This window comes from Stegostoma tigrinum, unplaced genomic scaffold (genome assembly GCF_030684315.1).
Source record: "Stegostoma tigrinum isolate sSteTig4 unplaced genomic scaffold, sSteTig4.hap1 scaffold_55, whole genome shotgun sequence".
Classification (NCBI taxonomy): domain Eukaryota; kingdom Metazoa; phylum Chordata; class Chondrichthyes; order Orectolobiformes; family Stegostomatidae; genus Stegostoma; species Stegostoma tigrinum.
In genome coordinates, this window is record NW_026728483.1 from 2,679,188 (window position 1) to 2,702,805 (window position 23,618).

A 23,618-nucleotide genomic window follows, 5' to 3' on the forward strand; every position below is an offset into this window, starting at 1 on the left:
GTAGAGGTGAGTGTAGGTTGGGGAGGTAGGGAGGGGATAGGTCAGTCCGGGGAGGATGGACAGGTCAAGAGGTGAGGTTGGTAGGTAGGAAATGGGGGTGTGGCTTGAGGTGGGAGGAAGGGATAAGTGAGAGGAAGAACAGGTGAGGGAGGCGGGGACGAGTTGGGCTGGTTCTGGGATGCAGTAGGGGGAGGGGAGATTTTGAAGCTTGTGAAATCCACATTGATACCTTTGGGCTGCAGGGTTCCCGAGCAGAATATGAGTTGCTGTTCCTGCAACCTTCAGGTGGCATTGTTGTGGCACTGCAGGAAGCCCAGGATGGACATGTCGTCTAAGGAATAGGAGGGGAAGTTGAAATTGTTCGCGACTGGGAGGCGCAGTTGTTTATTGTGAACCGAGCATAGGGACTGCTTTGCAGAACACCTAAGTCTCTCCTTGGTTTCCACGATGTTGAGGAGGCCACAACGGGTCCAGCGGATGCAGTATACCACATTGGTAGATGTGCAGTTGAACATCTGCTTGATGTGGAAAGTCTTCTTGGGGCCTGGATGGGGGTGAGGGAGGAGGTATGGGGGTACGTGTTGCACTTCCTGTGGTTGCAGGGAAAATGCCGGGTGTGGTGGGGTTGGAAGGGAGTGTGGAGCGGACAAGGGAGTCACGGAGAGAGTGGTCTCTCCAGAAAGTAGACAAGGGTCGGAGGAAAAATGTCTTTGGTGGTGAGGTCAGATTGCAGATGGTGGAAGTGTTGGAGGATGATGCGTTGTCTCCAGAGGTTGGTAGGGTGGTATGTGAGGATGAGGGGGTTCTCTTTTGGTGGTTATTGCAGGGGCAGGGTGTGAGGGATGAGTTGCAGGAAATGAGGGAGACACGGTCAAGGGCGTTCTTCACCACTGCGGGGGGTTGGGGGGGTGGGGAGGAGTTGCGCTCCTTGAAAAACGAGGACATCTGAGGTGTACGGGAATGGAATGCCTCATCCTGGGAGCAGATGCGGCGAAGGCAAAGGAATTGGGAATAGGGGATAGAATTTTAGCAGGAGGTGGGTGGGAGGAGGTGTATCCTAGGTCGCTGTGGGAGTCGGTGGGCTTGAAATACATATCGGTTTCTAGGTGGTTGCCTGAGATGGAGATAGAGGGGTCCAGGAAGGTGAGGGAGGTGTTGGAGATAGTCCAGGTGGACTTGAGGTTGGTGCCCGAGATGGAGACATATATAGCTCCATTCATATTCACAAATCTCTGTTTCAAATCGAATCTTCTGAAGCACGTATGCAATTTTTCATTGTCAATTAATGTTGGAATGTTGATTGCACAGCAAAAGTGTTTCAAGAGACTGATGGGCCTCAGACTTTTTAGCCAATTGTATTTGGCAAGTTGACGTTCAGCACTTCTGTAACAAGTCCAATCCCAGTAAGTGGAGCAAATGGCATGGTCAACATTTCAAAAAAATACAAGAGAGAAAAATTAAGACAATGGCCTGAGTGTTTCACCCGATTACAGCAGAGGCATTAACACATACTAGTTTACATTAATTTATCTCTGAATCTACCAAGGAATGAATTCTTTGACAATGTCATGACAACATTGAGACATTTGGCAAGCTCAGGGGCAAGGGGACTGGTTCAGAACTGTACACAGAAACGTAATGAAATGCTGAAACACTGTATGGTGAGAATGGTACGAACAAGGAAATGGTACTATTTCATCTGTATCAATGCGTAGTTGGAATACACATGGTTTGAACCGGCACCAATGCAAAATTGAATGGCCATTGCGTGACATAGCATGTGTTCAGAATGAGGAAGAGATGAAGCTTAGTTAGGATTCATTTCACTAAAATGAATCTCAACTAACTAATCTAATTAAACAAGGCAGTTTTACATACAGAACGCTGGTTTACAAACAAAATCTGCACTAATTGACTTCCAGATAGTAAAATGAAAGCTGTTGATCTCAAACTTTGATTATAAACAGAACTGAAAGATGAAGTGACAATATTGGATTCAGGATTACAAACTGACATCGGGGATTCAGCAACTGATAGAGACCATCCATGTAGTTAATCTTGAATTGGCAGCATTACAAGTGACCAGGACAATACCTGCTCTATAAAAATAAGAAACAGAAGACAACTAAGATACAAAAATGTGACATTCAATTCCAATTACAAAATACTTTAAGCAAACAATTTTATTTCATTCACATATATTATCTGCAATAATATCCATTTAATATTGGTTCTTCCAAACTGTTGCAGCACTTTGACATTAAAAGAATATTCCATCACAAGTATTGCTTGCAATAAAAATCCCAGCATGTTCTGAAATCCTTAGAATAAAAGTATTTCAATCCGATGGTGCTCCTGCATTATTCGTCAGTTCCCCACTCAATGGGTATGTTCTGATATGCAGGAAACTTCTATTGTTCGATATGGGGACGGGTATTTACTTGGTATTGTTCTCATGGAGGCAGCACTGACAGATTATAATTTTCTTCCTGTGGGTTTTGTAGTCCAGATTTTTCTCTCCTCCATTATATTGCATTAAAGATCAACAACATTCACCATTTCCTCAGTTTGAGAACCTACCATGTTAAAAAGTGACCAATTAAATTGTTGCATTGCCTTCAATTTCACAAGGACTGAACTAATCTGCTGCTTCCGACACTGATTGCAAAATTAAACCATGAATTGAGAACAAAAACAGCGGTATTTTGTACTTTCTGTTGTGGCAAGTTTGGAAATAGAGGACATTTAATCAGGTAGAAGGATGGTACCACCTACAATTCTGCTTAGAGCCAGATTAAATCCATGGTGAGAAGACTTCTACATAACTTCCCAACTTCGTTGCGAGTTAAAGTCCCTAACTGAGCAACTGACGCACACATACATCATCCCACAACAACTGGTATTGACTCAACAGTGGGCAGGGGTGTCACCATTAAGAAATGTAACAGGCCTTCAAAGGCATTCAATGTGCAACATCAAGAAGGGGAAGCGGCGTGCTAATGGTGGTTCACTCAATCCTGGCCCGAGATCTAGCAATAATCGCAGGTTGGTTGCCATGGTAACAGAGGTCATCACCTCCCAAGTGACACTGCTGCTCAGTACACCTGCTGGGTTCTGGTTAGCCAACAGCTCATGGCGAATGAAATCGCACCAGATCGGCCGCCGGTCTATTAAGTGCCAGAGGGGAGAAAGATGTAGCTGCCGACGCATGAGAGGAGCAAGGTCAGGATGACATACCCCTTGAGGGCAGCGACCTGAGGCTGGTGTTCCCCTGAAGGGAAGATGGTTGGGGCAAGCCGTTCCCTCATCAGTTCTCGAGTCAATGGCCTAGACCCTCGTCGCTTCCACAGGATTCCATCCAGAGGCTAAACAGCTGCCTATTCATCAGTGCATGCAACTTCTTCAACTCTGATTCACAGCTGGGCCTGCAGGTAAATCTGCAAAACCACTGTCCCAGAGTACAGTTTCTTTGCATAAAAGGCACATTTTCAAGCTAGGAAGTCAAGGTTAACCAATCTCTTCCAACATTTAGAACTTTTGATGTTGGAAGTCAGTCAAGTACAAAGTCGCAGCTCATCAGGAACTAAAACAAAGTTGCTGGAATAGCTCACCAAGTCTGGCAACATCTGTGATGGGGAAAAAAAAGCAGCGTTAACACTTTGGGTGCGGTTACCATTCCGCCACTCATCAGGCATGTTTATTACTGGAATATTAATTGAGTAGAAACTAAACAAAATTGGATAAAAGGCAGGAGATGGAGAGTGGTGATGCAAGGAAGTTTTCCATCATGGAGACCTGTTGCCAGCAGTGTTCCACAGGGATCATTGCTGGGTCTGCTTTTGGTTGTCATTTATATAAATGATTTAGATGAGAATATAGAAGGCCTGGTTAGTAAGCTTGCAGATGATACCAAAATCGGTAGTACAGTCGACAGCGAAGAGGGGAAATGCCAGTTTTAAGGAAAGGTCACCGGACCTGAAACGTTAACTTTGTTTTTTCCTTCAAAGATGCTGCCCGACTTCCTGAGCTTTTACAGCAACTTTGTTTTTTTTCATAATTTACAGCATCTGTAGTTCTTTCGGTAGTTAGGAAGGTGTTTCATTACTCAGACCTTTGAGGAGAAGAGTTGGAATGCCATGTTGAAGTTGTACAGGATATTAGTGAGGCCTCTTCTACACTGTTGTGTCCAATTCTGGTCAGTGTTCAAGGAAGGATATTATTAAGCTGGAGAGGGTTCAGAAAAGATTGGCCAGGATGTTGCCAGAAATGGATGGTTTGAGATTTAAGGTGAGAATAGACTGGGGCTTTTTTCACTGGAACATAGGAGGTTGAGGGGTCACCCGATGAATGTTTATAAAATAATGAGGGATCTAGATAAGGTGAACGCCAAATGTCTTTTCCCTACTGTGGAGGATTTCAAAACTAGGGGGCATATTTTTAAGATGAGAGGAGAAAGATTTAAAAAGGAAATGAGGGGCAATCTTTTTACACAGAGGATTGTTCTAATGAGTTTTGAGAAGCTTTGTAGCTCAGGTTGAGGTTCTGGATGTGAGTTTGCTCGCTGAGCTGGAAGATTCGTTTTCAGACGTTTCGTCACCATTCTAGGTAACATCATCAGTGAGCCTCCGACGAAGCGCTGGTGTTATGTCCCGCTTTCTATTTATCTGGTTAGGTTTCCTTGGGTTGGTGATGTCATTTCCTGTTCTTTTTCTCAGGGGATGGTAGATTGGCTCCAAATCAATGTGTTTGTTGATGGAATTCCGGTTGGAATGCCGTGCTTCTAGGAATTCCCGTGCATGTTTCTGTTTGGCTTGTCCTAGGATGGATGTGTTGTCCCAATCAAAGTGGTGTCCTTCCTTATCTGTCTGTACGAATACGAGTGATAGTGGGCCATGTTGTTGGATTGTTCATATGTGGAATGAACTTCCAGAGGAATTGGTGAATGTGGGTACAGTTTCACTATTTAAAAGACATCCAGATAAGTACATGAATAAGAAATGTTTGGAGGGATATGGCCGAGTGCAGGAGGCAGGCAGGACTACTTTAGTTTGGGATTATGGTCAGCAAGGACTAGTTGGACTGAAAGGTCTGTTTCGTGTTGTGTCACTCTATGATTCTATAAATACAATTTTATTTAAATGCTAGCGTTATCTTCTTTAGCATTGATCAAGGGTAGGTTATGGACAAAATAGAGCTTTGTATTTAGTCTGATCTCAGCTGTTTAAGGAGACTGGTGAAGTCTTTCTTGTCAGAAAAGTGGCCTAAAAAGTCATAAACAGGAAACAAATACAAGATTGGGTTGCCTCTTGAGGTTAACCACAGATCTATGTAAATGTTTGGCTCACATTCAGGAGGACTTTGCAATGTGTGACTTACTGGTGTTTTATACCACTACAACAATTGAATACGATGGATTTGCTTTACAAGAAAAATGGTGAAGGGCTATTTTGTTTCACTTTGTAATTTACTACACACTATCAAGGTCATTGATGTTTGACATTGAATGAATCAAATTCCATTTTAGTTGAGGAATCGAGTGGTAATATCAGGTTTGGCCTTTGAAATGACAAGTGTTATGATCCCAGTTGATGATGATACTGGACAATTCAGATCCCAGGGTGAGATAAATTTTCATTCTTTTTACTGTGGTATTCAATTACTGAAAGTGCTCACAAGCGGATGCCTATGTGTATTTTTAACAGAAGAACACAGAAAATTATTAGATTAAAACCCACCTCTTGTCCTTCTCACTGCACACGGTATAGGTGTACAAATCAAACTTAAAACTTGCGCAGCATTCCTCCAGTATAGAATCCAAGCTCACAAATAACATTATTATGTGAAGGCTGTTCAATATTGCTCTCCAGAGAGAGAAAAATGTTTTCACTTTCTATTAATGTTCTCTTATCATTATTTTAATTTTACTTGGATGGATTTCATTTTAACAGCATTGAAACCTTCATTTTTTTTAGTTTTATGAATCACAGAAACCCAGTAAGCAGGTACAGCAGGTATTAAGGAAGGCAAATGGAATTTTGGCATTTGTTGCTAAAGAAAGCGAGTATAAAAATACAAAAGAAGGTTGCTGCAACTATGCAAGGCATTAGTGAGACCACACCTGGAGCCCTGTGTACAGTTCTGGTCTCCTTACTTAAGGAGAGATGTCATTGTATTGGAGGCAGTCCAGTGGAGGTTCACCAGGATGATTCCAGAGACGAGAACCTGTCTTAAGACAGACAGAGTAGTTTCGGCCTACATTCTCAGGTGTTCAGAAAGATGAGAAGGGATCTAATTGAGGGATATAAAATGTTCAAGCAGATTGATAAAGTTGACAGGGAAAGGATGGTTCCTCATGCGGGCAATAGAACAAGAGGTCATAGGTTTAGCATAAGGGGAAGAAGGTTTAAAGAGTTGATGAAAAATTTCTATGCTGGAAGGGTCATGAATCTCTGGAATTCACTCCCTGAGAGGGCATTGGGGGGCTGTGACATTGAGCAAATTTGAAGAGGAGATAGAACGATTTTTGAGTTCATAATGGATTCAAGAATTATGGAGAGCAGGTAGGAAACTGAAGTTGCAGCAGAGATAAGATCAACCACAATCGTATCAAACAGCGGGGCTCGAGGAGCTGAATTGTCTTACTCCTCCTAGTACTTCAGTTCATTATCATTTTTGGCTTGGAGCTGTGAACTGTGAGCTGAGAGTGACCTTTGGACTGTGAGCAGCAGCTTATGTGAAAAAAGAAGAAACAATTTGATATTTGTTTCTGAGGCTAGGTCTGGAAGTTAATTGCAGGTCAATTCTTCTTCCAAGAAAACTCGATTGATGTGTCACTAACAAAGAGAAACCAATATTGAACTGTCTTTAAATCAGAAGGATTGTCCCTGCAAAAGCTACAGGACAGAGGTTTGATTGCCAACTGGTTGTCCTCCCATTATCAACTTAATCTAAGTGAAGAGGTCCTCTGTTACAAGTAATAATTAAATATCCCCCCAAAGCCTACTGAAAGGTATTTGCATAGCTCAGTGTTTTCAGAAACCAAGACAGAAGCTCAGAAATTACTGGAAACGCTCAGCAAGTCTGGCAGCATCTATGGACAGAAGTTAGAATTCACGTTTCCGATCCTGTGACACTTACTTAGAAATAAGGAATCCTGAGGAAGGGTAATCTGACCCAAAATGTTAACTCTGTTTTCTCTCCACAGATGCTGCCAGATCTGCTGGTTTTTTACAGCAACTTCTGTTTTTGTTTCTGATTTACAGCATCTGTAGATTGTTCAGATTTTAGCTTGAAGATACTATCTCATCTGACTGTGAGATTTCAGATGATGGACAAAAACAAAATTTCCGGAAAAGCTCAGCAGGTCTGGAAACGTCTGTGAAGGTAAAAAAGAGGTACGATGTCAGATCTGGTGACCCTTCCTCAGAACTGACCAGAGGAAGGGTCGCCAGATCTGAAATTTTACTTTGTTTCCTTCACAGATGCTGCTGGACCCGCTGAGCTTTTCCAGCAGCTTTGTTTTTGTTCCTGATTTACAGCATCCACAGGGCTTTCCGTTTTAAAGATCATGCAGTCTGGTTAAGTAAACTGGCCAGTTACACTTGATTTATTTTTTTCCCTTTAATATATTCCTTAATTATATCTGTTTGTCTGTCTTTCTGTCTTTGTTAGAATGGGGGCTAGAATCAAAGAAGATGATGTTTAAGTCATGGGCATTCATCAGAATACCTTTTTGCTTAACTTTCTTTTAAAAGATACATATTGTTAATAAATTGTAAAATCTTTTGTTTAAGCTATAAACCTGGTGTCTGGTATTGTTATGCACAAAGTCTGGCACTGACTTTTCAAAAAATCTGATTAGGAAACATTGGGATCAATTTTGAACGTCACCAAATACTTCATATCAATGTGTTACGAACAGAGGCAGGGAAGCTGATTTAATACGGCTGTGACTTCAGGTCATAAAATCAGTAATAACATACTTATATGAAATAAATAAAGACAGTCTATCACAATCTCTTACTAATCAAGTTCACTTTGATTATGACATTGATTTCTCACAGTATTTGTACTTCATAAAGCAACCACATTGATATTGTCTCTAATTCAGATAAGTGGGCAAGTTAAGGGCACTGTGACAGTCAGCCAGTGTTACTCAGAGCAGCGGATGAGAGCTCTGTGACGGGCAATCAGTGTTACCGGGAGGAGGGAGTGAGAGGCCTGTGACAGTCAGTCAGTGATTCTGAGAGGAGCGGGTGAGGGCCCTGAGGTAGTCAGTCAGTGTTACTGAGAGCGGCGGTTGAGGGCCCTGTGATGGGCAGTGTTACTGAGAGGAGGGGCTGAGAGCCCTGTGACAGTCAGTCACTGTTACTGAGAGGAGCGGGTAAGGTCCCTGTGATGGGCAGTGTTACTGAGAGGAACGGGTGAGGGCCCTGTGATGGGCAGTGTTACTGAGAGGAGCAGGTGAGCACCCTGTGACGGGCAGTGTTACTGAGAGGAGCAGGTGAGGGCCCTGTGACGGGCAGTGTTACTGAGAGGAGCGGGTAAGGTCCCTGTGATGGGCAGTGTTACTGAGAGGAACGGGTGAGGGCCCTGTGATGGGCAGTGTTACTGAGAGGAGCAGGTGAGGGCCCTGTGATGGGCAGTGCTACTGAGAGGAGCAGGTGAGCGCCCTGTGACGGGCAGTGTTACTGAGAGGAGCGGGTAAGGTCCCTGTGATGGGCAGTGTTACTGAGAGGAACGGGTGAGGGCCCTGTGATGGGCAGTGTTACTGAGAGGAGCAGGTGAGCACCCTGTGACGGGCAGTGTTACTGAGAGGAGCAGGTGAGGGCCCTGTGATGGGCAGTGTTACTGAGAGGAGCGGGTAAGGTCCCTGTGATAGGCAGTGTTACTGAGAGGAACGGGTGAGGGCCCTGTGATGGGCAGTGTGACTGAGAGGAGCAGGTGAGCGCCCTGTGACGGGCAGGGTTACTGAGAGGAGCAGGTGAGGGGCCTGTGATGGGCAGTGTTACTGAGAGGAGCAGGTGAGCGCCCTGTGACGGGCAGTGTTACTGAGAGGAGCAGGTGAGGGCCCCGTGATGGGCAGTGTTACTGAGAGGAGCAGGTGAGCGCCCTGTGACGGGCAGTGTTACTGAGAAGAGCGGGTAAGGTCCCTGTGATGGGCAGTGTTACTGAGAGGAATGGGTGAGGGCCCTGTGACTGGCAGTGTTACTGAGAGGAGCGGGTGAGGGCACTGTGATGGGCAGTGTAATTGAGAGGAGCGGATGAGGGCACTGTGACAGTCAGTCAGTGTGACCGAGAGGAGGGCATGAGGGCCCTGTCCAGTCAGTCAATGTTACTGAAAGGAGCGGGTGAGGGCCCTGTGACAGGCAGTGTTACTGAGAGGAGGGGGTGAGAGCCCTGTGACAGTCAGTCTGTGTTACCGAGAGGAGCGGGTGAGGGCCCTGTGACAGGCAGTGTTACTGAAAGTAGGGAGTGAGGGCCCTGTCCAGTCAGTCACTGTTACTGAGAGGAGCGGGTGAGAGCCCTGTGACAGTCAGTCAGTGTTACCAAGAGGAGCGGGTGAGGTCCCTGTGACAGGCAGTGTTACTGAGAGGAGGGGGTGAGAGCCCTGTGACAGTCAGTCAGTGTTACCGAGAGGAGTGGGTGAGGTCCCTGTGACAGGCAGTGTGACTGAAAGTAGGGAGTGAGTGCCCTGTCCAGTCAGTCACTGTTACTGAGAGGAGCGGGTGAGAGCACTGTGACAGTCAGTCAGTGTTACCGAGAGGAGCGGGTGAGGGCCCTGTGACAGGCAGTGTTACTGAGAGGAGAGGGTAAGAGCCCTGTGACAGTCAGTCAGTGTTACCGAGAGGAGCGGGTGAAGGCCCTGTGACAGGCAGTGTGACTGAAAGTAGGGAGTGAGGGCCCTGTCCAGTCAGTCACTGTTACTGAGAGGAGCGGGTGAGAGCCCTGTGACAGTCAGTCAGTGTTACCAAGAGGAGCGGGTGAGGTCCTTGTGACAGGCAGTGTTACTGAAAGTAGGGAGTGAGGGCCCTGTCCAGTCAGTCACTGTTACTGAGAGGAGCGGGTGAGAGCCCTGTGACAGGCAGTGTTACTGAGAGGAGGGGGTAAGAGCCCTGTGACAGTCAGTCAGTGTTACCGAGAGGAGTGGGTGAGGTCCCTGTGACAGGCAGTGTTACTGAGAGGAGCGGGTGAGAGCCCTGTGACAGTCAGTCAGTGTTACCGAGAGGAGCGGGTGAGGGCCCTGTGACAGGCAGTGTTACTGAAAGTAGGGAGTGAAGGCCCTGTGACAGGCAGTCAATGTTACTGAGAGGCGCGGGTGAGGGCCCTGTGACAGTCAGTCAATGCAACAGAGGAGCGGGTGAGGGCCCTGTGACAGGCAGTGTTACTGAGAGGAGGGGGTGAGAGCCCTGTGACAGTCAGTCACTGTTACTGAGAGGAGCGGGTGAGAGCCCTGTGACAGGCAGTGTTACTGAAAGAAGCGGGTGAGGGCCCTGTGACAGTCAGTCAATGCAACAGAGGAGCGGGTGAGGGCCCTGTGACAGGCAGTGCTACTGAGAGGAGAGGGTGAGGGCCCTGTGACACAGTCAGTCAGTGTTACCGAGAGGAGCGGGTGAGGGCCCTGTGACAGGCAGTGTTACTGAGAGGAGTGGGTGAGGGCCCTGTGACACAGTCAGTCAGTGTTACCGAGAGGAGCGGGTGAGGGCCCTGTGACACAGTCAGTCAGTTTTACTGAGTCGAGCCGGTGATGGCCCAGTGACGGTCAGAGAATGTTATTGAGAGGAGCGGGTGAGATAAGGCTCTCACTGAAAAGCATGCATACGAGCAGAGACCTGAGTGGGAACACTGGTTTGTGTTCCCTCCAATTGAGCAGGCGGATGAATAAATTAAAAGCAAAGATCAGTGTTCTGTTCAGTTAAGGTATGCCTGGAATTAAGCTCTGACCCATGATTGGTGCATCCTACACTACATGTCAAATGCTGAGTGCTCCTGCTGGTCTGCATGACCATGTGTACAGCAGGTGCCTCTTATTGGAGCAACTGGAGCCCAGGGTCTTGAGCAACAAGTGGGAGCATTTCAAAGCATTGGTGAGTCTGACAGGTTTGTTGATAAAAACCGAAAGAACTGCATATGCTGTAAATGACGAACAAAAACAACGTTGCTGGAAAAGCTCAGCAGGCGTGGCAGCATATGTTGGAGGAGAAAACAGAGTTTAGGTTTCCAGTCCGGTGACCCTTCCCCAGAACTGATGGTGGCTGGGAAAACATCGGTTTCTATGCAGAAAATAGGGAGGAGGGTAGTGTAGGGAGTAAACAATAGGATAGAGCCCAAAGAGAGAGAAAGACAGGTGGACAGATAAAGGAGTTGCAAACAATCAGGCTGGGAGGGTGAACAGTTGTGAATGGGGACTGTTCGTCACTAACAACAGGGAATGTGTCGTGGCAGGCAGCGTGGTAACAAAGCCTGGTGTGTGGGGTAGCGGGGGCGGGGATATGGGAGAGTTTAGGCCCTAAAATTACAGACCTCAATATTGAGTCTGGAGGGCTGTCAGGTCCTCAAGTGGAAAATGAGGTGCTGTTCTTTCTGCTTGCGCTGGGCTTCAGTGGAACACTGTAGCAAGCCAGAGACAGAGGTGTTGGCCAGGTTTGTTGACAGTATATGTTTCAGGGTGTTGTTTTGTGATTGAATGCAAGTTTTATCAGGAGAAACTGATAGGCTAAGTGCGTTTTCCATGCAGCAGAGGAGGCTGATCGACGTATACAAAATTATGAGAGGCATAGATTGATTGTGAGAACCAGTAAATGAGTTTAAGTCAGAGGGCATAGATTTCAGGTGAACTGTCAGCTATTTAGAGGGGATCTGAGGCAAGTGTTTTCACCAAAAGTGATACAAACATGTAATATGCTGCCTGGCAAGGTGGAGAAGGCAGGTACGCTTGCAATATTAAAGAAGCAACAGATGAGCATTTAAAGGGCCGGCGTATGGTCGGTAATGACTCAGTGCAGGTAAATGGGATTAGTAGTTTGATGTTTGTTAGTTGGCATTGATGTTGATTAAGTGAGCGTGTTTCTGTACTGCATGACTTTATGAAGCAGGAAAGGAGATATCAGAGGTCCTGGCAAAGATTTTCAAGTCATTTCTGGCCACAGCTCAGGTGCCAGAGGACCGCTAATACTCTCAGCAGAGAGATCTCGGTGTCCATGTACACAGATCCTTGAAAGTTGCCACTCAGGTTGACAGGGCTGTTCAGAAGGCATACAGTGTTTTAGCTTTTATTAGTAGAGGAATCGAGTTCCGGAACCAAGAGGTTATGGTGAAGCTGTACAAAACTCTGGTGCGGCCGCACTTGGAGTACTGTATACAGTTTTGGTCACCGCATTATAAGAAGAATGTGGAAGCTTTGGAAAGGGTGCAGAGGAGATTTACTAGGATGTTGCCTGGTATGGAGGGAAGGTCTTATGAGGAAAGGCTGAGGGAATTGAGGCTGCTTTCATTCGAGAGAAGAAGGTTGAGAGGTGACTTAATTGAAACATATAGGATAATCAGAGGGTTAGATAGGGTGGACAGGGAGAGCCTTTTTCCTAGGATGGTGACGGCGAGCACGAGCGGGCATAGCTTTAAATTGAGGGGTGAAAGATATAGGACAGTTGTCAGAGGTAGTTTCTTCACTCAGAGAGTAGTAAGGGTATGGAACGCATTGCCTACAGCGGTAGTACATTCGCCAACTTCAAGTACATTTAAGTCGTCATTGGGCAAGCATATGAACATACATGGAATAGAGTAGGTTAGATGGGCTTCAGATTGGTACGACAGGTCGGCACAACATCGAGGGCCGAAGGGCCTGTTCTGTGCGGTAATGTTCGATGTTCTATAGATGTGTTGTCTTTGGGCTTTGTATTTTGACAAAAGGTTAAGTCATAACATGAGAGCCCACGGTGTTGGAGGTAGCATGTTAGCATGGATACAGATTGGTTCATAGGCAAGAAACAGCAATTGGAGATAAAGGGTTCTTTTTCAGTTTGGTGACCCATGACCAGTGGGGTTCTACAGGAATCGGCGGTGGGACTACAACTGTTTACAACATATATTAGTCATTTGAAGGAAGGAGGGTGGATCCTGACAAGTAGTTCAGAGGGGATAGATTTTGAGATGAATTCTAAGTTAAAATGTTTGAGTCAGCGAGTGAGTGATTAAGTCTGGAAGGGTGAGGAACCAAATGGCATGTAAGACAGAAGTGAGTTTGATATGGTTAAATAGAATGTATTTCATTAATGTGGGCAGTGTATAGAATAAGACGGATGAGCTGAGTGTACAGACAGGCATGTGGGAGTATTATATCATAGCTAAAACTGAGGCGTGGTTGAAAGATGGGCATGATTGGCAGCTCATCACTTGTCGTTTTTGGGTATTCAGACCAGATAGAGAGCAGGACAGACAGAAGAGTGGGCCATGTAAAGAAGGTGGGTCACAATATTGAACAAGGAATCAATGAAGAAGGATTATAACTTGGAAGGATCACAAAGCAAAGTTACATGGAAGGAGGCAACAAACATAAAAAGGGCAAGCTTACTGTTGTGTGCTCCTGAACAGTCTGAGAGATACAGGATTGAAATATAATTAAATTTCAGACAAGGGTAAGAATAATAAGGCCGTAATAGGGGACTTTAACTACCCAACCACTCACTGGAATAGTTTAAGTTTGCAAGGTAGGAAGGGAGCAAAATATTGCATTCGGGGGCGGGGGAGGGGGGAGGGGGGGCGGGGTGTGCACAGTTCTGGACCTAATATTTGGTAGTGAATCCAGGCAGGTCGAAGGCATATCAGTAGGAGGTTTGTCCAAAGCCAAACTCTGTCGTCACGCGGGTGCCAGCAGTCACTTCCCCGAGAGCAGACCCTGCGATGTTGACAATTGCTGGCCAAGATAGAGGCGAGAGAAGCAGTTGCAACAGCTGGCAAATATCCACTCTGACTTTCATGTCAGTAATTGTCACTGTCTAATTCCTCACTTCAAGGTGAGGTGAGATACTCATGAGACCTAAATACTCGCACAAAGGCCTTTTGTTGCACACTAGTGAAACTCATCTCTCACCGTTGAAACCTTTGATGGAAAACTGGATTTTTTTTCTCAAAGCCAAGTATTTCTTTCTAATCTTGTCATAGTTTTTCCAACTGATCCAGCACTGCCCACATCATCCAGAAAGGCTGGGAATATTTAGCCCACTGTTAGCTTCACTGATATTTTTACAGTAAATCCAGGCCATCATGGACTACCAGAACACATGACCAAAAAGTCCCAGCTATATCTCTCTGTTTGTGATGTTTATTAAGGGCTAAACAGGGAAACTGTCTTTGAAGGACTGGACAAAAAAATGTTGGATTCAACAAGTTAACAACATTACTGTTTTGCCTTCATGTAATATACTTGCAGTGCAATCAAATATTTCAGACAGAATCAATTAAAGATCTACTAAGGCAACCTGAACAGGCCTATCCAGTTGTTGATTCAATCAGATTTGGGACCTTTGGCCTTTGACAAACCAAACAATGACCATTATAGAATGGGTTGGTAATTCTTTATTATCTACAAGATTTAGGGACAACAAATTGTCATAGTGGCATAAACTCTATAAATGGAAAGTAGAGTTTTCATTTCTGTCGAGTTTAACAAGGTTTAAGATTGATAGCTTAATCTGTATTAGGCTGACTCTTGAATAACATTACCAAAGAAAGTTTCAACATATTTGCCCCCAAAAAAGTCAGATATTTTGTATATATAAATCCAGGAAATAGTGGAGATGTACAGCAGATTAATCAGCAAGAAAAAATATGTTGATCCTTCATTTCAGCATTTCTTGCCTATCCCTAGTTTCCCTTAAGAAGGGGGTGGTGAGCTATCTTCTTAAACCATTGCATTCCTCCTGCTATGGGTTGACCCACAATGCTATTTGGGAGGGAATCCCAGGTTTTTGGCCCAGCAACAGCGAAGGAACAGCCCTTTCATTAAGTTATCATCTCTTGCGTTTTCAGCATATAGAATACTGCCAAAAACAGACACAATTTGCCACAGCTTTCCACTTTGCACTCATCAGGACAAATGCAAGAATGCTAAGTTTCAAAGGATCATAATTTATAGCACAGAAGAAAAGGGCTGATCGATTGACAAGTTGACTCTAACTAGTCCAAGTGTTACCGCGCTATTGGGTAATTTTAAAAAAGTGCAGAAATTGGACAAATCACTTGGTTCAGGAGAAAGCACCTGTGAATGTAACTAGGTCGCATCTAGCTCGAACGAATAAGATACATTACAAGATTAACCAATTAAATTGTTTTTTAGTGCAGCTACTGACACACACTTCGGATTCTTTGGTAAGCAATGCCCCAATCACAGAATCACATCTAATGCCATGTGAAACAAAATGTCTGCTAACAAGTAGCTGATCAAATTAAACATGTTCTTTCAGCCATTCACAATAGGCTTGTGCTCACGCTCAATCAGCCTACGCTTGCAAGACCCAAAGGCGGCCAGAGTCAGGACAGCAATCCGAACATTGATAGCCATGTAAAACTCTATGCCGTCAGGTTACGCTCAGAGAAGAAAATAAAACAGAATGTGTGGAAAAGTGGTCACACAAGAATGGAAGCAAGAAAATCCCTACAACACTCTGAAAGGCACAGGCAGGAACCACCATGGGTGGCACTATAAAATCAAGTCAACACAAAGAGGAGACATGAGAGTCATTTGGCAGAAAATATAAAAAACAACAAGCTTTCTCCAAATATCTATCAAGAAGGGCAAACAAGACACCACCACAATTAGGAGTAAGGTGAAAAAGTGGCAGCATTATTACTTTCAGACTTCTGCATACATGCAACAAACCAAAAGAATTTGAAATAACAAGGCAGAGGTTTTGGCGAAATGGCATCAGACCCAGTTCTAGATATTGGTAGTCCTCACACTGACCGGATGAAAAGACAATATAGACATTTTCTAATCAACCTGTTACACACCTCTGGAGCAGGTGAAACTTAAACTTGTTGGTCTAAAGACAGGGACACTATCACTGCACCACAAGGGTCCTGTGAAGACACAATGTAACAAACACACACAAGTAATACCTAGGTGCTACATAATTTGTCGCAAAATGTTAAGAAACAATTAGAAAGATCAGGGAACACTGGCCTCTATTACAAGGGGAACTGAAAAAAGGTGGGAATTCTAGCTGCCCCAATACACAGCAGGGTATAGTTTTGACCTCCTTCCTTCAGGATATGTTTATATTGGAAGCAGTTCAAAAGAACATTCTTTATGTTGATTCTTAGGGTGAGAACTTGACTACGTGGAAAGCCTGAGCAAGTTAGGCCTTAACTCATTGGCGATTAGAAGAATAAGAACTGGTCTTTTTGAAACCCAAGATTCTGAGAGGTCTTAACGGGGTAGATGCCGAAAGGATTCCAGGACTAGGCATACTGTTTAAAATTAAGGGGTCTCCTATGTAAAATAGGATGAAAAGAAAATGTTCTCAGTCATCAGTTTGGAATTCTCTGGCCCAGCTCGCAGTGGAGGCCAGGTTCCTGACTAATTCCAGGTTGCCTAACAGATTTTAGAGTTCTGGAGTTGAGGGCTACGGAAGGCAGGCAGGAAAGTGGAGTTAAGGCCCAATCAGATCAGCCATAACACTGAAAAATTCAGCAGGGTCAAGGGATAAATGGCTTACTCCTATTTCTAAGATCGAATTGGGCTTTGACTGAAGTGCCATTAAAAATCACCGATTCAATATTTGCAGTGGTGACTAGAGAAAATGTTTAAGTAAAAATGTGACTTTATATTTCAGATATTGAAGTTGCACATGGATTTGCAAGGCTATATCAAGGTTCTTAAATCTTGAGAGGAAGCAATTCACTTTGTCACTTTGGTTCCCTGCAAGCATTATCCACAATTCGCCCCACTCCATTTTCCCTTCTCTACAACTCTACACTTTTTTCAGCTTTGTGTAAATAAATTCCTTAATGGAACTTGCTACAGACTGTGCTTCTAATAGTCTAACCCTGCCACCTACAGAGACTTTCGAGTCGGTGTATGAGAACTGTTGAGTATGTGTGTCTTTATTTCTGTGCAGCCATTTAAATTATAACATTTATTCTACCTTGTTTCTGTGTCAGTTCTCACGACACATGCTGAATTTCGTCTGCCACACTAGATTTTGCATCTGGTATAAAGTATTTCGTTCCTCATTCCATCTTACAGGAAAGATGTGAATTAATGGATGGATCCCAAAGCAAGAAATCAAGGTTGATTCTTACAATGAGTTTCAGAGACAGTAGGAACTGCAGATGCTGGAGAATCTGAGATGACAAGGTGTACAGCTGGATGAACACAGCAGGACAAGCAGCATCAGAGGAGCAGAAAAGCTCATGTTTCAGGCCGAAACCAATCAGAAGAATGGTCTAGGCCCAAAACATCAGCCCTCCTGCTCCTCTGATGCTGCTTGGTCTGCTGTGTTCATCACCTCTACACCTTGTTATCTCTCTTTTTTCTAAGAAGTGCTGATTTGTCGGAGCAATTTCTGGTTGTGAGGCTTTAATGTCTCTGAAAAAGATTCATGAGGGACCCTTAATGGAAAATAAATATCAGAGATTTATTGGGTTGGGCAAATTCCCTCAAGAATAATGCCAACTGCATGGACACGATTCCCATTCCAACTGAGGTAGATCTGGAATCTGCCTCCTCAGTCTGTCCCTAAAAGTGAAAGGGAATAGCAAACCACTGCTGGTGAAAAATAAGATTGTCAAGAAAATTGCTCAGGATCAAGCATCTGCAGATAATGAGCTTAAAACTTGCCTTAAAGCAATCCACACATCAATGATTGGAAGAACGAAATGAAAGAAAACAGATAGAGGAGGCTCTTGGTTCCAGAATCAAACAGAAACTGATGAAAGGCTTGGAAGGAATGGCTAGCTAAAGCAACGGTCTGCTACTATCAAAAACACTGCACTTTTAAGAAGCTACTAAGCCAGAATTAGGTTATTTTTAAACACACAATTAGTCTTCAACCCTTATTTCCCAAATATTGAGTGGGCAGTGCCGTGGATAAGTGGTTAGTTGTGCTGCCTCACAGCGCCAGGGACCTGGGTTCGATTCCCCACTTCGGCAGCCGTCTGTGTGGAGTTTGCACGTTCTCCCCATGTCTGCGTGGGTTTCCTCTGAGTGCTGCGGTTTCGTCCCACAGTCCTAAGGCATGCAGGTAAGGTGGATTAGCTGTGGGATGTGCAGGATGACAGGCATAATGTAGGGGGATAAATCTGGATAGGCTGCTCTTTGGAGGTTCGGCGTGGACTCGATGGAGCAAATGGTCTGCTTCCACACTAAGGATTCTATGACTGCTGCATGAACTGAGCTCTACCTTGAACGTAATATTCAGTCATACATTTGATCTACTGCTTTGCTCTGTGCCATGGTTCGCACACTGTGAAAACTGTATGAAATGCAATGCAAATGCAACACAAATGCTTTTCACAGTGTGTTAAACTCCAGAGACATTAAATTCAAATAAACAAAATCTCTCTCTCGCTCAACAGGCATCTACATGAAGGAAACAACCCCTGCACAAGAACTCAGGCTTTAATCAGCTAATAACCATGATATGTAACACCTTACTCCTCCCCCATGTTTATGCATCAATTTGTTAATTCCATAAAAACAACATGCTTGGTTCTTGCAGACAGATACAACCCCACTTCACAGTCATTCTGCCTTTGGGTACAAATTTCACTCAAAAATTAATTCAGCATCTTTTTCGTTTATCCTGAAACTGCAATAAAAGCCAAAAACATCCTCTTTGACAATTCCCCTTTTTAACATGATAACAAGACCTTATTCTACTAATTCAAAAATTGTTGCCATAGAGAGGCCAAGGGCAGGAGGTCAGGAAATGAAATGTCAGTTCAATCAATCCAGGTACCTGACAGCAAATGGATGCTCGTATAAGCATCATCCACTCTCTGGTCCAACTTTACAATGCTGTGAATAAGGCACTCTTGTTAATCCATACTATATGGATTTCTTTCACTAAATTAGCAGTGGAAATTAGGCCACAGTAAAAGGTCAGCAAAACTAATTACAAACTCTCAGGCATATGAATAATTCATGCAGTCGATGGTCAAATGCTACTAAGTTCCAGAAAATTGAGAAAACTCCCATAAATTGTGGCCCCAATTGTTTGGCTGGAAACCATGGCCAGAACAGGTTTCTTGCATTTCTCCACAGTAAATACTACTTCAAAACAATTAGAACAATGATAAATGGAACACACATGTATTCGATCAATGTATTTAAAACTGGTGAATAACTATCCTCCTCAATTAAAAGCTGGATAGGTTTATGGGGTTTAAAGCAGAGTCTATTTAAGAATGACCACTGTATTTACTTTCAGCTGTTCGAATATATAAGAGAATCATTACATGTTTAATTTCTCAATTTAAACAAAGACATGGCACTCCACAGCAGGATATGCTCTCTGTAAATTGTGACAGGCATCTCTGGTAATTAACTAAAACACAAATCAACTATTCCACTGACATTTCCCAACATTTGAACACACTTTGTAGTTCTCTATAAACTTAACATAAATGTACTTTGACTTTTACTGCTGTTGTATGTTCATAAAATTCCATTATGCGTGGCACTAACACAGTTTTCAACCTGCTTAGAAACGGATCAACAACACATTGAAGTATGTAAGAGAATGTGTGCTGTGGTATTAACCACTGCATCAACAGAAATTAAACGCAAAGTGAATAACATGGAATGAAGAACTAAATATTAGGCCATTAGATAAAATCATGTTTTTCTTACTATACCTGTTCAATTTTTCTTAGCAACTCCTGCAAGCTGAAGTTCAGGCCATTCATCATTATGTCTCACCTTGACACAGCCGACATCTTTCTGCAATAGGTTGTCCCATTACTGCTGTTGTGCTGCAGTTTTACATCTTCAAGAAGATTACCTCCTGTTTTAACCTGTCCTCATGTTTCTCTTACACACTAAATCCATCAGATTGTGGTTTACATATTAGCAGTTTCACACATCCATCAATTCAAAAGAACTCGTCCAAAGATACCCAGATCCAGGGTGCTCAGTAGTCTTTTGCGGCTTTCAGCCATCTTCCATTGTGCTTTCTTCGTCCCAGGCAGTTCTCACCCTAAAGTTCAGTCAAAGACTTTGCTAGTTCTCGCTTCTTCCAACAGCCCAGCTGTTTTTCCTTTAACGTACCCAATTTTGGGGTCCGTCTGAATCAAACAGTTGGTCTAAACCGCTGGCAATTTGGAAGTCAAAAATAACTGACCGATCGTCACATAAGAAATTTTTAAAAAGGACTTTCTGCGCAAAGGTAAGAAAACCAATCCTCGAAGGGAGTCTATTGTAAACATATAACCAAACAGTGACATCAAATGGGACTTCAGTCCCCAGGGCAAGGAAGACCACAGCAAAATACCAGACCACTCCCAATGATCTGTAAATTAATGTGTTCATGTAAAAGTCCCTCAGATTTATTACCATCTTTGCTACAGGCTGAGAGTTCAGAGATCTGTGCCCATCAGTTCCACTGTGCTTCTCTACCTCATACTACAGATCACTGCACTGCCTAGCTGAGTTGATACAATGTAGCCCTGGAACTATTTTGTTACAAATCAATAAGGCACTTTCATCACAACAGGAGCAGATTCAATGCTGTCAGTTATTTCAATGCCCTCTCATTTTTGAATGGTTTTTTGTTACTTCATTATTATGTGTTACTGCTTTAGTGCATCAGCAGCCAGGTAACCAACAAATTCTCTGATGTATCACTGGCAATTATGGACTTTGGACCAGGTTCATTAACGCTTTGATTTTTCTCTCTCCTTCTACTTTCAGGAATCCCAGTGTTTCTTTGCCTTCCAACTGACCTACCAGTGTTCAAGGATATTGTTTTCCATACAGCAAGATATTATTTTCAGAATTATACCCCCAAAATATAATCTAGCAATTTAACACAAGAAATTCAACTGGCATACGCCAGCGAGAGTTATCACATTCGTAACCCTTATTACAATTGTTTGTAGATTCTCCACATCCTCTCAGCATTGTCTGGCCAATACTTTCCTCCATTTACTGTGTTAACAGCAAAGTCACAAAGTGAAATTATATTCTATTTGTGTCAAATTTCAGAAGTACAATGGATTCAATGGTAAAGAAATACTAACTCAAATACAGCAGCTATAGATAATCAGATTAACCTTCCAACCAAAGCAGAGCAACAACCAAACGACAGACTGCCAAACTATACACCCAAAACAACAGCAAATTCAAAATAAGAAAAGCCATGATTAAACTGCTCTCATGAGAATGCACTTGATAACTGCACTCGGATACAGGGAAAAATACCAAGCCTGGAGGAAAAGCGCAGCATACCCATAAGGTAAACTCAGGTTGCTGAAGGCATGCTTCACAAGAAATAAATTAAAGAAATTTTGGCTTTGCTGCTGGCAAACACAGCAAATGGCTGGTGAAAACAAATGAGACGTTTCTGAGGGAAGGCTCAACTTCAAAAACATGTGCTCTAAAGAATCAACATGACAAAACAAAATCAGAAAATCAGATGACACCAAAAACAGAACTTGCTGGCAAAGCTCAGCAGGTCTGGCAGCATCTGTGAACAAAAATCAGAGTTCACGTTTTGGGTCGGGTGACCCCTCCTCAGAACACAACCCTCTTGTTTGTCCGTTTCTATGCATAATGCAAAATGTAAAACAGTTGTCTAATTGCAAAGATTTTCATCATGTTTTAGTATTTCAGCCAGAACATACAGCTTATTAGATGATTAAATTGGTCTTTCATGACAAGCCTGCTCATAAAGTTGTGTCTAAACTGCAGTGGGTAATCACTTCGGCAATGCTGGATGTGTCAAAATGCTGCTTGGCCTTCGGTGTCCATCCAGCTCCACACTCTCGGATTCTGCAGCATCTGCAGTTCCCATTATCACTGATACAATTTTGTGACTTACCCATTTTCAAACCAAATATTTCAGAAGATATTCTAGACAATAGAAGAAATCTGTTAAATTACTTTATGTTGAATCTTTCAGGGTAATACTAAGAGTATGTTTTTGCATGTTACAGTTTTCAAATCAGATGCACAGCAACAGGATGCCTCCAAGTATTTCTAAACAAGACAGATGTGATTTTTTGTGGTGGCACAGAAGCAGAACAGTTGTTGCCAGTCTCCAAAAGTCTATTACTTTAGCATATCAGAGTCTCTGGGGTAATCTCACAGCATACTCATGACAAGATCACTCTCAAAGCCACACACAAATCAAATCTAATTCTAGACGGATTCTTCTCTTTACTTCTATTTATTTTAAAGCAAACATTTGTACAGGAAAGAATTTTACAGTCAGACTGTTTGAATCAACTGCTTTAGAAAAAGGCCGAGAACAAACACACAGCACGCAGTTCTGGGCAAATTATTGAGGGTCTGTCTCCCAGTCCTAACTATTTCTTCATGAGGACCATAAATCTTTTTGAATCCTGATATTTCCTTGTCGACCTTGTCAGCATTTCATGATAAAGTACATATAAATGCTTAAAACAAGTCAAAATCCTGGAATTCCCTCCCTAATGTCATCGCGAGAGTAGCTATATCACATGGCATGCAGCGGGTTAAGAAAGCAACTCACCACCACTTTCTCAAGGGCAACTCAAGACAGGCAGTGATGTCCATATCGCAAAAGTGAATAAAAATTGTATATTGAAATAAAGATACACAATAGTAAGTCTCACCTCAGGTGAGGAAACTACTGGAAGCAATTCTGTGGGACAGAATCAATCCACACTTGGAAAGGCAGGGCAGTCACGGTTTTATTGAGGGGAGGCCATGTCTGAATAACTTGATTGCATTTTTTGAAGAAGTAACCAGGTGTGTACAAGAGGGGATTACATTTGACATAATCTACTTGGACTTCAGCAAGGCTTTTGTCAATGTCCCACATGGGAGACTAATAGTGAATAGCCCAAGGGATCTGACGAAATTTGGCTACTCGGATCCAGAATTGGTCGAATGTCAAAGCACAGAGGTTGATGATTGCTTGGTGTTTTGGTGATTGGAATTCTGTGTTCAGTGCAGGGATCAATGTTGGACTTATTGCTGTTTGTGTTATTTATAAACGATTTAGATATCTACATAGCAAGGCAGATCAGTTAGTTTGCAGATGGTGCAAAAATTGGTGGAGTAGTCATTCATGAGGAGGTTAGCTTTAGATTACAGGAGAATATAGATAGGCTAATCAGCAGCAAATGGAATTCAATCTGGATACACGTGAGAGAATGCACTTCAGCAGGACAAATAAGGAATAGGAATATATGATGAAAGGTGGAAGCACTGAGGATCCCAGGGATTTTGATAGACATGTACACCAGTCCCTTAAGGTATCAGGTCGGGTAGATAAAGTAATGAAGAAGGCATAAGGGACACTTACCTTTACTAACTAAGGCATTGAGTTTAAGAGTAGGGTGGTTATGCTGGAACTATGCAAAACATTGTTTAGGACACAGCTAGCGTAATGGGCACAGGTCTGGAATCCACG

General features: G+C 43.4%; 1 protein-coding gene across 1 annotated transcript in view; it reads right to left on the bottom strand.

The window, feature by feature from the left end:
• The window catches only part of LOC132208859 (utrophin-like), a 122,251-nt gene that overhangs the window by 44,184 nt on the left and 54,449 nt on the right, over positions 1-23,618 (bottom strand). The window lies entirely within an intron of this gene.